Genomic DNA, 13812 nt, shown 5'->3' on the forward strand with positions numbered 1-13812 from the left:
CTGATCTAGAGCATTTGGGTATATTTGTGCCTCCATAGTGGATAGCCATTCCGGAATTGTACCATAATGGTTCTTTTTTTATCCCCTGCCATGTCTGTAGCAATGCTTCCCTGATCAAATGTCTTTGAAAATATCCATGTTGTCTACTTTTTCCCTCCCGCAAGAAAGCATGCCATCCTCTTTGTAGATCGTACCCCTCTAATGACAATATTCTTTTGTTTTTTAGTTCCATCCAATCTTTAATCCATATCAATGAAGTTGCTTTGTAATATGTTTCCCGGTCTGGGAGTGCTAATCCTCCTCTCTCCCTTGTGTCTTGTAAATGTTTTATTTTGATCCTTGCTTTCTTCTCCTGCCAAATGTAATTAGCTATAAGTTTGTTAAAATCCTTGAAAAAGTTCTTCCCCAATTTTATCGGTATCACTTGGAATAAAAATAAAATTCTTGGTAGCACATTCATTTTGATTGAGGCTATCTTCCGAAGAAATGATTACTGGAATTTGCTCAAAATTTCTAGATCTTTCTTTATCTGTCTTATTAATTTGTTGTAGTTGTCTTCTCTAATCGATGATCCTTTATTTGTTAGTCATATTCCTAAATATTTTACTTTTTTTGTCATTTGTATACCCATTCTGTCTTCTAGTTCTTTCTCTTGTTGTTTTATGAAGTTTTTCGTTAGTGCCTTTGTTTTTTGCCTGTTAATTTTGAGTCCTGCTACCTTCCCATATTCTTCTATTCGTGATAACAATTTGGGTCCTGTCGATATTGGCTCCTCTATGATGAAGACCAAGTCATCGGCAAAGGCTTGAAGTTTATATTCCTCTTTTTTAACTTTCAGTCCTTTTATTTCCTTGTCTCTTCTATTAATTTAACAGTATCTCTAAGGATAGTATGAACAATAAAGGGGATAAAGGGCATTCCTGTCTCATTCCTTTTGTTATTATAAATTGTTCAGTCATATCTCCGTTTATTGTTATTTTTGCTGTTTGAGATGAGTATATTTTCTTTATCATATTTACAAATTTATCGCCAAATTTCATATTCTCTAATTGTAAAATAAGAAATTTCCAATTTAAATTGTCGAAGGCCTTTTGTGCATCCAAGAATATTAGTGCCATTTGTTTGTCTGGGTTTGCTTCGTAATATTCCAATACATCAATTATTATTCTCGTATTATTTTTTATTTGTCTTTTTGGCAAAAAGCCGTTCTGGTCAGAGTGAATATGTTCATTTATTTTTTTTTTAGTCTTTCCGCAATAATCAATGTGAATAATTTGTAGTCTACATTTAGTAACGATATTGGTGTATAATTTTTAATTTGTGATTGGTCTGTCTCCCCTTTTGGGATAAGCGAAATAATGGCTTCTGTCTATGAATTGGGTATTTTGGCTTTCAAATGAGCATCATTGAAAGTTTCGAGTATAATTTCATCTAGTGGTGGTTGACAAGACTTATAAAATTCTGCCGGGATGCCATCTGGACCTGGAGTTTTATTATTTTTCTGTTTTTTCCTTGCCTCCATGAATTCAATCATTGGCCTATTTAATATTTCCCTTCTCTTCTAATTCCCTTAAATCTGATTTATTTAAATATTGTTTAATGTCTTCTTCAAATATCTCCTCTTGCGCATATAGCTTTTGAAAAAAAAATTGCTATATTTTTTTTATCCTCATTTCTATAATGCGTCTCTCCTTTCTCATCTTGTAATTGGTGTATCATTCTTTTCTTTTTCTTTTTTCAGTTTATACGCCAACCAGCATCCCGTTTTATTCGCATATTCAAAATGGTTTTGCTTTGCTGACTTAATTTTCTGTGCTATCTCTATTTGTGTGATCAAATTAATTTTATGTTTTATCACATTTATTTTTCCTTTGGTTGTTTTATTTTGAGGATCCTTCTGTAGGTCAGATTCACATTCTTTAAGCTCTTTTAGCAGATTGTCTCGTTCTTGTTGCTTGTTTTATTTTTCTTCACCATATATGCAATGGTTAGACCTCTTATGTAGGCTTTTGCCGTATCCCATAGATTTTGGAGAGAAGTTTCCTGTTTTGTGTTTATCCTGAAGAATATGTTCATTTCTTTTTCAATCATCTGAATGTATTCTTTATCTTTTAAAATATCTTTATTCATCATCCATCTTTTTCTTGTCCGTTGTCCTTTCCATATTACTTTTACTGGGTTATGATCTGCCCACATATTTGTCATTATTTCCACTTCTTCTACATCTTTTCTAAGTTCTGTCATCATCCATACCATGTCTATCCTAGACCATGATTGGTGTGGGCTAGAATAGAATGTATATTGTTTTTTCTCTTTATTTATCTCCCTCCATGTATCTTGAAGACATAATTCTTGTATCATCTCTTGAAATGTATCTGGAAGTGTCTTTTTCTTAGTTTTATTTTTCTTCTTACTCTGGTAGTCTTTTTTCACGTCCGTAATTGCGTTGAAGTCACCTATTAGGCAGATGTTTTCATATTCTAATTCTTTTACTTTGTCAGGTATTTTTTTATAAAATTCATTTTGATTATTATTTGGTGCATAAATTGAAATCAGTAATATTGTTTTTTGTTCGTTAAGATCTTTCCCTCCTCATCTGTGTATATTTGTTTTGTTTTTAAATGTTTTTTGTTGTAAACTGCTATTCCTCGCTTTTTTAGTTCTGCTAATGAAGTATATAAATTTCCTAGTCTTGAGTGTTCTAGCATCTTTCTGTGTTGTTTTTTAATGTGTACTTCCTGCAAATTTATGATATCCATCTCCAATCTTTGTAACTTTGTAAATGTTTGCATTCTTTTGGCTGGTGCATTTAAACCATTTATGTTTATTGAAATCATTTTTATTTCTTGCTCCATCTTCGTTCTTATTTGTTTGTTGTCCTTAGTCTTCTTGTATTTCTTGTTACTATTTGTGTTTCTCCCCTCATTCACTCCCTCTCTCTCTATTCGTTCTCTTTCCAATCTTCTCTTTTCCTCTTGTTCTCCTTCAGTTTGTTGCGTAACATAGTCTTCCTGGCTTTTACTCTCTGATTCCTCCTTGCTTTCTTGATCTTCCTCCAAGACAAAATGATGTTCAAAAAATTCCTGGGCCTTGTTCTGCCCCAGCTATGGACCCCAAAGAACGCAGCACACACAAAGTCCATACAAACCTTAGTTTATTAATTAAGGACTACAAATGAGCTTTCTTAGTAGTTGTTCATACACAAGTACAATAAATCAGTCTTTTCTGAACAAGGGCTGTTAATTTAACTTAATTAACAGCCGACAAGAATTCAAAGAATAATAACTCAGTTCTGAGGCACAGTATTTCAGATAACCATAATCTTACTGTGGTTGGCAGAATGCCCAGAAGCAATTTGGAGGAAAACTGATAAGAGAGAAACAAGAGCCAAACCAAATGTTTCTAAAATCAAGACGCGAAGGAATATGAACGAAGTTGTTTCCTGCAAATTGCATCAGTCGTCATCCTTCCTTAAATAGGCTAGGGGAGTGGCCAATTAGCCCTAAGCCTTACTCTTGAGGAGACCTCCTCCTGAGGAACCACTTCTGCCTTTTAACAGCTCTATGTGCTTGTGCATCGAGAAGAGCTCCTCCTCTTCTTCCTCTTCACTTATGGGAGCTTCTGAAGGTTCTGAAGGCCCTGGCTGAATCCTCTCCTCTGGCACCACATCTTCTTCAGCCTCCTCATTGTCTGACTCAAGTGCCAGCTGCACAGGCTGCTGAAGCAGCACCACACCAGCCTCCTCGCTGTCGGAATCAGCTACTAGCTGCACAGGCCGCTGACGGGCCACAACAGACCTTTTCCAAGGTATCTATCTTAAATTTCTTCTCTTACCAAGAGATTAGGATGCCCTCTGGTATCAGCCATCGAAATATAACTTTATATTTATTTAATTGTGATATGAGAAAATTATAATTTTTTCTCTGGTCTCTTACTCGTCTTGGAATTTGTTTGAGTGTTATTATCTCCTTTCCTTTATATAGTATTGTCTCATCTCTCATTTTTTTATAAATTTCTTCCTTTATTTTTTTTTTAGTAAATCTAATGTGCACTTCCTTTGGCCTATGTGCATAATTTGTGTGCACTCTGTAAACCTCATCGATGTCACTTCGTATATTCTCCTTATCTCTTTGTGTTGCTTCTGCCAGGATTTCCACCATTATCTCTCCTAAATCTTCATCCTTATTTTCCATGATATTCTGGAACCTAAGATAAAATGATGCCTTCTCCATTTCCAGATGCCCAATCGATTCTTCTAGTTCCCTACTAGTTGACATCTGTTTTTGTTCCAACATCTCTATTTTCTTATCTGTTTGTTTCATTTTTAATTCCACTTTTTGGATCTTTTGCTCACTCTTAGAAATATTCTGTTGGATTTTTTCTATTTTATCATCCATTTTTTTAATATTGTCTTTTATTTCTCCCACATCAGATTTAAGGTCCTCATGGTTTCTTTTTGTTTCCTCGTGATTATTCGCAATGGTTTCTTGTGTCTTTTTCATTGCCTCCTGGATCATTGCCAACACTAATTGAATATTTTGTATACTGGAAATGGAGCCTGCCTTTTCTTTATCTGCTCCCAGCATGCTTTCTATTGACCTTTGCTGTGCTGGGGACGCTGTAAGAGATGCCTAATTTGAGGTTGTTTTCTTATTTATTTTGGTTATCGTTGTTGTGTCTGTATTTGTCATTTTTATTATTTGCTGCAAATTCTTCCAAATTTTCATACAATAACTTACTTTTAATATCCTTAAATTTGTTACCTATAAGAGTCACTTAAATAGTTTTTAAATTTAACCTAAATAGTGCAATTCCTTAAATATTAATCTATATTTATAATATTATGACTATAGCTATATAAATATGTTTATTTGTATTTACAAGGCTATGTATTTTACTATATATAATCTATATCCCTCTATATACTTATTTAGGACTCTATAAATTTTTACTCATATATTGTTGATGAAAGAAAAGAAAAATGAGAAAAGTGAGGAAAAAATTATAAAACTCTAAAAATTCATTAATTTGTTAATAGTATAGTTTGCACTGTCTATGTAATCAAATATGAAAATAAGTAAATATAACTAGCAATTACTTAAGATTAATATTCAAAATCAATAATCCAATTTATTTCAATTGTTAACCATTAATTACTAATTAATAATCAACAGTTATTAATAATTAATTCTAATTAGAATAGTCAAATATTTATCATTAATCACTTGGTCTATGTGTGTATGTTTTGATATTCTTCTTCTATACAATCCTCTCACTCTTGCATCATTCTCTGTTCAGTCCTCTATTCAGTCCTTTTTTCCCTCCCCTTGTCTGCTGCTTAGCCTCCACTTCCATAGTTTTTATTGCCACTCTCCAAAAATGTCCAAGTATCCAATTTCAACAATTTTAGATAAAAAGTTCCAAACTCATTATTTTCCAACTCTGCTCTGTCTATACTTCCATTAGAACCACCACTTCTCCAATCACCACTCCAGTTCCACCACTTGTTATCTCTTTTCCGATCTTTAAAGCCTTCCGTCAATCTCACAGTCCTGATCCAATGCACCGTCCTCTAGAAAATCTATTTATTTTGTAGTCAACACCTCTCTCAAGCCTCAAAATATATCCGTTGGAGTTTTCTTCCTCCTTTCACCCGCTTTCTCACCTTTCACGCAGTCACTACCTGTCAAAGTTCCTTCTTCCGCTCCTCTTCCTTTTCATCGCTGCATTTATCTGAATTTCTGCTGCTGGTTTTGGGGCCTTGATCTCTCTGCTCCCCCATTCCACAATACAGCTGTACCTCACTGAGTCTCTTCTCGTACCATTGCAATCTGTTGATTCAATTTTCGCTTCCTACTCCTCGGCTGTCAGCGCTTCAGGCCAGCCAAAATGGCTGGTTGTTTTCCCCACCAGAATTAAGAGGTTTCTCCTGAACCTTCAGGACAATTGCTTTTCCCCCCGAGGTCCTTGAAGATTCCTCTTTTTTCTATCAATCTCTCCGGGATCAATAGTGCCTAATTAGGCTTCCTGGCTGGGAATGGAGCTTCCTGGCTACAAGAATGGAGCCCTTTTCTCTCGCTCCATGCACACTGACATCACCGCCGGACATCCTCTCTACTTAAATATTTCTATTGTCAGCTCTGTTAGCAGGGCTGCTCTGTGTTTTTCTTTCAGCTGGTGCTTCTTGGTTCTTAAAGGAGGAAGGGATGGTTTGAGTCTCTTGACACTGTTTCCTGAGGTTTCTGGTGCTGTGAGGTCACTGGTACTGTCCCCCTGGGGTACACTTTCCACAGAACTAATAATTATAAATACAGGAGAAAAGATCCATTAATACAATGGATACAATATAGCTATTTACAAATGAAATCAACTGATGTCTTAATATTTAAAGGGGAACATACAAATAATAAATCAGAAGAGTGATTTGGTAAGTCTTCTTATCTTGGATTTATAAAGGAATATGTTAAACTAATAAAGCTGTTCCTGAGAAGAAACAAAGAGAAAATGGTAAGAAATCAGTTTGTGGAACATTACTTCACAGGATTAAATATTTTTAATTGAAATTAAAAATGTAAAGATAAAAATTCATATAAACTATGAAAAATATAAACAAGAAAAGTTGTTAGGTGCAGAATGGCAGGGAGGGAGGAAGGAAGGCAAGTGAAAAAGTGGTAATATATAAAAAAAGAAAAACAAAAAAAGTAATTTTTCCCTCAACACAAGTATAAACATTTTCAATAGCTTAACACATTTTCTCGTATTTCAACCAAAACTCTCTTCATTTTGTATCTTATCTTTTATCTATTGGCAAATGATAAAACTCCATGTTTCAATTTCAATCAGCAAAAGTCCATAAACAACTACCAGAAATAACAATATTATATTATAAACTTTAAATAATTCACTGAAGAAAGCAATTATGGAAGAATTAGTGGTAAAAAGAAACAGGCCAACAAAGAACATGATGGCTGGGCACCATGAAAGCTGACACCAGCTAGAGCATAGAACAATTCAAAGAAGTAATGCAAAATCAGAAAATGTGGAGAGACTTAGTCCATAGAATTGCCAAAAGTCGGAAATGACTGAATGGATAATATCATCATCATCATCATCATCATCATCATCATCATCATCATCATCAAATTTTAAATAATAAATTTTATAAATTTAAACAAATACATCAATTTTATAACTTTGCTCTGTACTTTTTACAAGTGCCTTGTCTTTTTCTCTTAAACTCTTCTTTTCATTTCTTATCTTTTATCTATACACAAATATTTAAAACCTCATCAAATTTAATCATGAAAAATCCATTAAGTACTACTAGAAACCTCAAATTGAAAATATTAATCTTTAATCCCTTCATATGATATCCCACAAATTAATTTCTTATTGTCTTCTCTTCATCTACTATAAAATATAATATCATAGCTTATCACTTTCTCTAAAAATACAACATAATTTTCTTTCCCTATCTTACTTGTAAACCAATTCTTAAAGCCCCATCATTCAGTCCCAGTCAAAAAAAAAAGGGGGGGGAGGGGAACCATCATTAAAAACTGTCAGAAAATAGACACACTTTATAAACCTTAGTTTTTAGTTTTAAGGCTCTTGATTATTCCTTTAAGGCAGTGGTCCCCAACCTTTTTATCGCCGCGGACCAATCAGCCTTTGATAATTTTACCGTGGCCCGCTGAGCGCGCGCAGGGGTGGGGGGCGTTGTTCGCGACGACACATTGATTGTTTATATATCAGATTGTTTTGATTAAACAACTTTTATTTTATTGTATTTAAACATGCCTTACAAAATAAAATACAATTACATAAATATAAAGTGCTTTAACATTTTAACAGTTAAACTTTAACTAAGCGCTCTAGTTACTAGAATCTAGTGAATCAATGAGAACCCTGAGCTTGTTTTTCTGCAACGAGACGGTTCCATCTGGGGGTAATAGGAGACAATGACACCCGAAGTGTCTTGCTTATGTCCAGTTTATTTCGTTGTTTTATTTTGGTTGCTGTCACTGCAGAAAACCCCGCTTCACACAGATAGGATGTTGGAAAAGGCAAAAGGGACTTAAGAGCTGTAGTGGCAATCTCAGGATATTCCGCCATGAACACCGGCAGAGTTGTTGTCTCAAATACAGTTTTAAGGCCGCCGTCATTTGCAATCTCCAGCAGTTGATCTTCTTCTTGTACAGACATGCTACATTCGTCTGGTTTGTTGACAAATGGGTCGCGGATCGTTTCCTTACCAGTTCGTGGGTCTTTTGTGGTTGGGAAGTAGCGCTCAAACTCTTCTAAAAGCAAAGACAGGTGATCGTGCACCAACTGGGAGAATGAATGCTCAGGCTCAGTCTCTCCTAAAATCCCCGCTCAAGTCTGAAACATGTCCAAAATGCCTCTGTTCACACGCCGTCCCCACAACTCCAGTTTGGCTTTAAATGCAGCTACTTTGTCAGCCAACTTGAAAACAGTTGTCATTTTCCCCTGAAGGGACAGATTGAGTTCATTGAGCAGGCTAAATATGTCACACAGGTAAGCCAGTTTTGCAAGCCATACCTTGTCACTGAAATGTGCTGCCAGTGGTGACTTCTTTTCTGAGAGAAATCTTTGCAATGGCTCTCTTAATTCAAACACCCTGGATAGTGATTTTCCTCTGGATAACCATCTTATTTCTGTGTATAAGAGAAGGCATCTGTGCTCTGTGTCCATCTCCTCACAAAGCTGCTCAAATAGACGCGAGTTAAGGGCGTTTGCTTTGATGTGGTTAATAACTTTAACCACATCATTCAATACACTGTTAAATTCTGGTGACATTTTTCGGCTTGCCAGCATTTCCCTGTGAATGATACAATGTGTAGATTCGCACTCAGGTGCAACCTCCTTAATCCGAGCGGTTAAACCAGACAGCCGTCCGGTCATGGCAGCAGCTCCGTCTGTGCATATGCCGACACAAAAGGACCATTTTAGTTGTCCTGATATATAACCATCCAGTGACTTGAACAGTTCTGCTCCTGTGGTGTTGGTTGGCAAAGATAGTGCACATAATAAATCCTCATGCACATCCTCCTGATAAAGATATCGCACATAAACAAGTAGTATTGCCTTGTTGTCGATATCTGTAGATTCATCAACCTGTAGTGCGTACCACGGTGAAGTATTAATCCTCTCCAACAATTGTGTCTCAATGTCTTCAGCTATTTCATCAATGCGCCTAGTCACGGTGCTAGCCGACAAAGGCACATTTGCTACCTTTTTTACAGCAGCCTCTCCTAAAAGTTCACGACAAATGTCTTTAGTGGAGGGCAAGATCAATTCTTCACCGATAGTGAATGGCTTTTTAGCCTTAGCAATACGGTTAGCCACCAAATATGATGCTCTCAGAGCATTCTCCTTTATTGCTGTGGTGGCCCTCAGAAATATCTTCTGTCCTTCGTGTTCCCTTTTTTTTCTTTCAAAATACTGCAGGGTTTTGTCTTTTAATCCAGGGTGCTTGGCATTCAAGTGGCGAAGCAGTTTTGAGGGTTTCATTGCCTCATTAGAGAGCCACTCACCACAAACTATGCAGAGCGGGGTTGGCGCGTGGGAATCACCTATCCCAATAAATCCATATTTCAAGTAGGACTCATTGTATTGTCTGTTAAAAGTTTTATGTTTCTTTGATGCTGAAGGCTCTTCTTCTGTCTCTTCACTGGGCCTTTTCTTTTTCCCAAGGAAACTTTCTGACGACATCTGTTTCGTACTCATCTTTGCTAATTTGTGGGTTAAATTTGAGCAAAAACAATATACACCTACACCAACTACTGTAAAAATGAGAAAGTACCAGTGAAAAGCGAGAAGAGCTAGCACCTGGGTACACGTTATGAATTATTAATGCACTTATGCACTTTATATGTTTGGACACTGGTAGAATTAATATAAATTATATGTAATTTCACTGTATAATGTTAGAGATAATTTGGGGCCTCTAGCCATGGCTCACACTTGGAGAGTACCAAAACCTGCTATAGTGTGCTGTTCGTATTTCCCCCCCCCATCTATCTATGTCAGTGTTTCCCAACCATTGTGCCTCCAGCTTTTTCCAAACTACAACTTCCAGCATGCCTGGAGGGCCAGAGGCTGTCTGGGTATGCTGGGAGTTGTAGTTTTGCAACAGCTGGAGGCACCCTGCTTGGGAAAAATGGAGCTATGCTTGTCCTCTCTTTCTGCCTATCTATGCATCTATCTATATCAGTGTTTCCCAACCATTAAGGGGGAGGCCGTCGCTTCCTTGGGCCTTCTCCTGCATTGTGTCGTGTGAACGCACACTTTCAGGGCAAGCTTGTAATCTCTCTTTTCTAGCCTTCTCCTGAAACGGGACCCTTTCCAAGGTTAACCTCCCCACCCTCCGCACCTTTTAATTAAAACCAAAGAACGATGTGCCGAGCGCTGTTCGGATTTATTCTTCCCTTCTCTTTGCTTTGTCCCGATTCGTACCGAAGAGATATCACCGGAGGGTGGGGGGTGGGGGGAGAGATCGACGGCTCACCCCACCCCCCCACCCCCCGCCGAGGCTCCCTGGGGCTCGGACGCGACGTAAGCTTCAAACCCCCCACCCCCCCAGTCCCCGGCCTGAGATGTTCTCCCGTCCTTCAAGGGCTGAGGGAGTTCCCACCAACATCCTGATCCCCACCAAAGGATCCCGCGCGGGCGACGGGAGTGTCGCAATGACCTTTCTCAGCGCTTAGTACGACCCCCGTCCTGGAGGGATTTTCCACCGACGGACGATTAAAAAAAGAGAGCTTGTTCTTTTTGGAAGCCCCCGCCCCATCAAGAGAAATCGGGACCCAATCCTTCTCCTCCTCCCCCCTCCTCCTCCTCCTCTTCTCCTCTTCTCCTCCTCCTCTTCTCCTCCTCCTCCTCCTCTTCTTCTCCTTTTCTTCTTCTCCTTTTCTCCTCCTCCTCCTCCTCTTCTTCTCCTTTTCTTCTTCTTCTCCTCCTCCTCTCCTCCTCCTCTTCTTCTCCTTTTCTCCTCCTTCTCTCCTCCTCCTCCTCTTCTTCTCCTTTTCTTCTTCTCCTCCTCCTCCTCCTCTCCTCCTCCTCCTCCCGAGCCAAGAGAAAAAGAGGGAATCCCCCCCTCCTTTCACCAGCCAAGGCAACACGACCTGCTTTCTCTAGCCCGTAACCTTCCGGACGACCCCGCTCCCACCTCCATCCCGCAATCTCACTTCTACCGGTCCCCCTTCCCAACAATGCCCCCGCAACGAGCGTCCTGAAGGCGCCGGCCGTTGCTTACCGTCTTTCGGGCCGAGGTCCCCGGCTCTCCCGGATCCCGCCCACCCGGGGTAGGAAGTTTCCAGCGGCGGGTAAGGCGGGGGGCTGACGGACCCTGACCCAGCTTGGAAGGCGGCGTCCGCTTTGATCTTCTTGACCAAGAAAGAGCGAGGCATGGCGAAGTGAAGAGCGCTGGCCGAGCCTGGTCCGGTTCAGCACTTTGGACAGCTCCGCAGCGGCTGCCCGAGTGGGCGGGGCGGGAGGGGAGGCGAGCGGGGGCGGGGGGGTTGAAAGGCGGAGAAGCGATCATGGCCCCCGGCCGCTGCATCGAACATGGCCCCTGGCCGCTGCGTGGCCTGGTGCCAGGTACTCCATGGCCCGGCACCGGTCCGCGGACCGGGGGTTGGGGACCACTGCTTTAAGGCTGTCCGAAGTGCTGAACCGGACCAGGCTCGGCCAGCGCTCTTCGCTTCTTGGCCAAGAAGATCAAAGCGGACGCCGCCTTCCAAGCCGGGTCGGGGTCCGTCAGCCCCCCGCCTTACCCGCCGCTGGAAACTTCCTACCCCGGGTGGGCGGGATCCGGGAGAGCCGGGGACCTCGGCCCGAAAGACGGTAAGCAACGGCCGGCGCCTTCAGGACGCTCGTTGCGGGGGCATTGTTGGGAAGGGGGACCGGTAGAAGTGAGATTGCGGGATGGAGGTGGGAGCGGGGTCGTCCGGAAGGTTACGGGCTAGAGAAAGCAGGTCGTGTTGCCTTGGCTGGTGAAAGGAGGGGGGGATTCCCTCTGTTTCTCTTGGCTCGGGAGGAGGAGGAGGAGAGGAGGAGGAGGAGGAGAAGAAGAAAAGGAGAAGAAGAGGAGGAGGAGGAGAGAAGGAGGAGAAAAGGAGAAGAAGAGGAGGAGGAGAGGAGGAGGAGAAGAAGAAGAAAAGGAGAAGAAGAGGAGGAGGAGGAGGAGAAAAGGAGAAGAAGAAGAGGAGAAGAAGAGGAGGAGGAGGAGGAGAAGAGGAGGAGGAGAAGAGGAGAAGAGGAGGAGGGGGGGAGGAGGAGAAGGATTGGGTCCCGATTTCTCTTGATGGGGCGGGGGCTTCCAAAAAGAACAAGCTCTCTTTTTTTAATCGTCCGTCGGTGGAAAATCCCTCCAGGACGGGGGTCGTATTAAGCGCTGAGAAAGGTCATTGCGACACTCCTGTCGCCCGCGCGGGATCCTTTGGTGGGGATCAGGATGTTGGTGGGAACTCCCTCAGCCCTTGAAGGACGGGAGAACATCTCAGGCCGGGGACTGGGGGGGGGTGGGGGGTTTGAAGCTTACGTCGCCTCCGAGCCCCAGGGAGCCTCGGCGGGGGGTGGGGGGGTGGGGTGAGCTGTCAATCTCTCCCCCCACCCCCCACCCTCCAGTGATATCTCTTCGGTACGAATCGGGACAAAGCAAAGAGAAGGGAAGAATAAATCCGAACAGCGCTCGGCACATCGCTCTTTGGTTTTAATTAAAAGGTGCGGAGGGTGGGGAGGTTAATCTTGGAAAGGGTCCCGTTTCAGGAGAAGGCTAGAAAAGAGAGATTACAAGCTTGCCCTGAAAGTGTGCGTTCACACGACACAACGCAGGAGAAGGCCCAAGGAAGCGACGGCCTCCCCCTTAATGGTTGGGAAACACTGATATAGATAGATGCATAGATAGGCAGAAAGAGAGGACAAGCATAGCTCCATTTTTCCCAAGCAGGGTGCCTCCAGCTGTTGCAAAACTACAACTCCCAGCATACCCAGACAGCCTCTGGCCCTCCAGGCATGCTGGAAGTTGTAGTTTGGAAAAAGCTGGAGGCACAATGGTTGGGAAACACTGACATAGATAGATGGGGGGGGGAAATACGAACAGCACACTATAGCAGGTTTTGGTACTCTCCAAGTGTGAGCCATGGCTAGAGGCCCCAAATTATCTCTAACATTATACAGTGAAATTACATATAATTTATATTAATTCTACCAGTGTCCAAACATATAAAGTGCATAAGTGCATTAATAATTCATAACGTGTACCCAGGTGCTAGCTCTTCTCGCTTTTCACTGGTACTTTCTCATTTTTACAGTAGTTGGTGTAGGTGTATATTGTTTTTGCTCAAATTTAACCCACAAATTAGCAAAGATGAGTACGAAACAGATGTCGTCAGAAAGTTTCCTTGGGAAAAAGAAAAGGCCCAGTGAAGAGACAGAAGAAGAGCCTTCAGCATCAAAGAAACATAAAACTTTTAACAGACAATACAATGAGTCCTACTTGAAATATGGATTTATTGGGATAGGTGATTCCCACGCGCCAACCCCGCTCTGCATAGTTTGTGGTGAGCGGCTCTCTAATGAGGCAATGAAACCCTCAAAACTGCTTCGCCACTTGAATGCCAAGCACCCTGGATTAAAAGACAAACCCCTGCAGTATTTTGAAAGAAAAAAAAGGGAACACGAAGGACAGAAGATATTTCTGAGGGCCACCACAGCAATAAAGGAGAATGCTCTGAGAGCATCATATTTGGTGGCTAACCGTATTGCTAAGGCTAAAAAGCCATTCAC

The 13812-nt window shown here is 41.1% G+C and overlaps 1 pseudogene; it reads right to left on the bottom strand.

Moving 5' to 3' along the window:
* Positions 1-7896: 7896 nt before the first annotated feature.
* LOC148114249 (SCAN domain-containing protein 3 pseudogene) lies at positions 7897-11432 on the bottom strand (annotated as a pseudogene).
* Positions 11433-13812: the final 2380 nt, after the last annotated feature.

The sequence above is a fragment of the Pantherophis guttatus genome, chromosome 4 (genome assembly GCF_059756535.1).
Source record: "Pantherophis guttatus breed Tessera chromosome 4, ASM5975653v1, whole genome shotgun sequence".
Lineage (NCBI taxonomy): Eukaryota > Metazoa > Chordata > Lepidosauria > Squamata > Colubridae > Pantherophis > Pantherophis guttatus.